Source organism: Octodon degus, unplaced genomic scaffold (assembly GCF_000260255.1).
Source record: "Octodon degus isolate 3935 unplaced genomic scaffold, OctDeg1.0 scaffold00143, whole genome shotgun sequence".
NCBI classification, from domain to species: domain Eukaryota; kingdom Metazoa; phylum Chordata; class Mammalia; order Rodentia; family Octodontidae; genus Octodon; species Octodon degus.
Window position 1 is genome coordinate 6,633,595 of NW_004524719.1, and position 4,467 is coordinate 6,638,061.

The window sequence follows — 4,467 nt, forward strand, 5'->3', positions numbered from 1 at the left end:
AGATAGATAGATAGATAGATAGATAGATAGATAGATATAGAGATATGTCCCGACCTGCGGGTTAGTCAACGAAGGTCACCTGGGAGAGGAGCGGGGAATGAAGGAGGGGACAAAGGGCAGGAGACAGGAGAAATGGAGACAAGACAGGAGAGTCTGATCAAGTCTCATTTATTCAGGGGAGGTCCTAGGTATATAAAGGGAGTGTAGGAATGATTAAGTCTCAGCTCTTGATGCCAGCAGGTATCTAGGCAATGGAGGAAGGTCCCACCCCTGGGGCAGAGCATGTGATTCACGGGGAATGGACAAGGCAGGAAGGACCAGAATCTTAACTCAGCAGGGGAATAGAAACTTAAGAAAATGGCTGACACTATTATAAAATGGATACCAGTTAATGGCTTCCCACCGATATATAGATATTTAGAGCAAAATCTGATATTAAATTGTACTAATTTAGTTCAATCCTCCTTGCTCCAGAAACTAGTAAATATTCAGAGATGTTTTATGCAAAGTACAAAATATGAAGTCTCAAGAAATTACTATAATGCTTACAATAGTGATAGTCAAATATTCTTTGCACATGCATCCTCTGGATATCCTGTCTTTGTAACTTCAAACAAGAGCACGTAGAATAACTTCACATCAAAGTGAAACAATGTAAGATTTAGACCTCATTCCATTTCTTTTTAAACTGCAAATGATTTATTCATATTTGTAATGTTCTTACAAGATTTTCTTTCTGATGAAATGACAGATGTGAATCTTCATGCTTTCTTTTACTGGGATATGTTTAAATATTTACCATATTAAACAAATTCCCATATAATAGTCAGTGGCCTTAACAAAGATCTACCTCCTTTTCTCATATGAAATACAATCTGCATAATAAAATCTCCTGCTGCAATTCTTACATCAAAAAAGTCAATGAAGTTCTGAGAATTAAGGACGAAACACCATGACACTGGTTTTGACAATTGCAGCATCTTAATATTTTCTGCAAGTATAAAATTTAATTCATTGAGTAATATTTAAACATTCAATGCTCACCTCATCATCCTTATGGTTTACTTGATGGAAAACTCTAGGCTCTTATACAATAGTCCCCCATTTGAGTTATGACTCCTTTCCCACTGTGTGCAGTTACCTCTGGTTAACAATGCTTTGAGCATATTAAATGAAAAATTCTAGAACTAAACAATTCATAAATATTAAATACCTTACTTTGTAGCACACTGTTACGATTTATTTTACTATTAGTCATTGCTGTAAATCTTTTCCAGTGACTTATAAATTTATCTTTAACATAAGTGTATGTTTCAGTAAGATCCTAATTTTTGTGCATCTGATTGAATCTTGGAAAACACATCCCATCAGTATGAAAGACTAAAAATTCCATTCCTTTTTTATTACTATACATTTGTAATACAGAATAATGACATTTGTCAAGGTGAGTCGGTACATGGACATACGACATTTTCTTTTTTTTTTGTTTCACTTTCCTCTCTTCCCTTCCTGCTCCTTACAATTCCTGCTTATCTATGCACTTGGAAAACCTTTATTTTCATTTTAATCCTTTAATTCAGTTTTTATATCCATTTTCATTCTCTCTTTCATCTATCTTGTCCTTCTTCCCAATTGAAGGGGAATCTCCTTTATTTTGCTTCTATATTGCTGTTTTCTCAAAATAAGAAAAAATATATTTAACCTTGTGTGTCTGATTTATTTCACTTACTATTATAGCCTAATGTGCATGTATTTATTTATGAATACATCAAGTTTATTATTGTATATGGCTCAGTACTATTCCATTTCATATAAGTACCATCTTTTATTCATTCATTCCTCTGTTGATGAGAGAATAGGATGTTTCAATATTCAGCTGTTACAAATAGTACTGTTATACATACATGGGTGCATGTGTCACTGTAATATAATGGAATTCACTTAGAAAAATACCTAAAAATAGGGGCTGGGGAGATAGCTCAGTAGAATAAGTGCTTGCCTGGCGAGTGCAGTGCAGAGTCCTGAGTTCAATCCCTGGTACTGAAAAAAAAAACCTAAAAATAAAACCTGGGTCAAATAAAAATTAAGACAAAATAGGTATACCATTTTTATCACAAAATCAAAAGTAACAAGTTCTAGAGAGACTGTTGGAGAAAAAGAACATTTCTACATTGTTGGTTGGAATGTAAAGTCATAAAACCACTATGGAAATCAGTATAAAGGTTCCTCAAAAAGCTATTTCATTTGTAAACACCTTAGCAGATACCTATGCTGTGATTTGTGCCTAAATGCCCCCACTCGAGAGCTTCGTGCCGTCATCGGTTGGCTCTTCAGAGGTGCCTGAGTTTAGACAGTGAATGATTCACAGGATGACACTAGGGTGTGATTAGTATGATTAGTAAGTCAGCCCGCTGATTGGTTCTGCATGGTTCTGGCTGGGACTGAAGATGTGAGTGCTGTCCCCACCTAGTGCGGGTAGCCTGCGTGCAATTCAGGGGAGAGAAGAGGCTTGCCCCCTCCCTCCCCTTGTGCCTTTTGCTATCTTGAAGGTGCCACAGTCACTTCTCTTTGATGGTCTTGGAATCAGACTTTATGGCCTAAAACTTCTACAGACTGTGAACTAAACAAGACTTTCCCCCTTTAGCCATGAGCATCTGATATTTTGTCTCAGCGATCAGAGAAAAGTATCCAAGACAACCTATAAAAATAAAAGTCTCATAACAACCTATCAAAACACTACTATGTAATCCAAATACAAAAGGGTGACTTCTTAATAACATCAAGCTGTACTATTTTTACATGTATCCCACTCCCAATTTATTTACTGAAGAAATTTATTCTATATTAAACCAAGTCTATTATTTTTTCTCATTGCAAATTTAAGCAACTGTTAGATAAGCAATTTTGATAGGACTTTCCTGCTACAATGTTGTACATGGTTAGATTTCTAAATTTCTTTGTAAAACTCTGTAATTGTTTCTTTCTTTTATTTTACTATTTTTTCACATTCTATAGGGATTTAAGTTTTAGCATATCAGTGATTAATGGAAAATACCTGTTCAATGTTATGAGCAACATGTTTGATATTCAGACAGATAGTGATGTTAAGCTCACCGACCTATATTATAAGTTAATAATATATTTAAGCTTCTCATCTGGAGGGTTAGCAACTTAACTCTGCAGACCAAAAAATTAAAGAACAAGAAGGACTACAGCAATAGCCAACATTTTGGCCTTACCCCTTCAAGGTCAGTGAGGACTTAGGACATAAGAGAACCTGTATGGTAATGTACTGTAACTCAGTGGTGTCCCAAATTTTCTGTTCAGGGAGATTATGGGACCACAGAGGAAAGTAATTGATAATGTAGAGTGTGCCTAAAGAGAGTTACATGGAGAGAAAACATTCTCTCAGGCTTTCACAGAATGCAAATTGGTCAAGCAAAGGCCGTGACTCATCCAGATGGCTGACACTGACAAAGGATCTACAAACTGCTGCACAGGGTTTCAGGGTAAATCCTGAGCAGATTTGACTGATCTTGTCAGATACAAAAGCTACATTTCTTATTATGTAGGACTTGCTTTATCTTGGTCTTAACCATCCAGCAGAAAAGTATAAAAATGAGGTATAAAGCATAAAGTCATATTAATATGCTGAACTATAAAAGGCTCAAGTCAACAACTTCTGACATCGCAAGTTCTGTGGATAACCCACTACTGTTGTGGACTATTGGACTATATTAGATTATTTTGCTGAATTCACATACCTACAGTATTCGAATATCAATGGAATATCCATCTCTGACAAAAGTAAATGAAAAACTGGGATATAAACAAAGGACCATTTTTTAGTGATAGATGATAGATAGATAGATGGATAGATAGATAGATAGATAGATAGATAGATAGATAGATAGATAGATAGACAGACAGACAGACAGACAGACAGACAGATAGATAGATAGATAGATATACAGCTACTTTCTCTTAGTTCAGTGAGATTTGTACTAATAATGTTTAGATAAGATACCAAGTCTGTGTCTTGTACTATGAATAACTATTGCAAGGACAACAATATTTAATATATTAATTATTGTAACTGTCCTACAAACCTGTTTCGAAACTGTCTCTTCGCTATTTCTTTCTCAATAAAATTGATTAAGCAAAATAAATAAATAATAACGAGCAATTTTGTCACTCTGTTATTCCTAAAAGGGTAGTTGTAACTACAACCTTGTTACATCCTTCTTTTTTGTGTTATATCAGAATATGAGAGTCATTTCCAAATTGAAGTTTATTTGGCCCAAGATCAAAAGCCACTAAATTTAACTGCATGACATATCATTGTGCTTCTTTGTAACTTTGTGGAAGGAAAAGAAACAATTCCTATGGTAATTTATCTATTCTCTTAAAAATGGCCTTTAGACATTCATAACATCACTATTCTGTGACACAGTCACTTCTTTAATA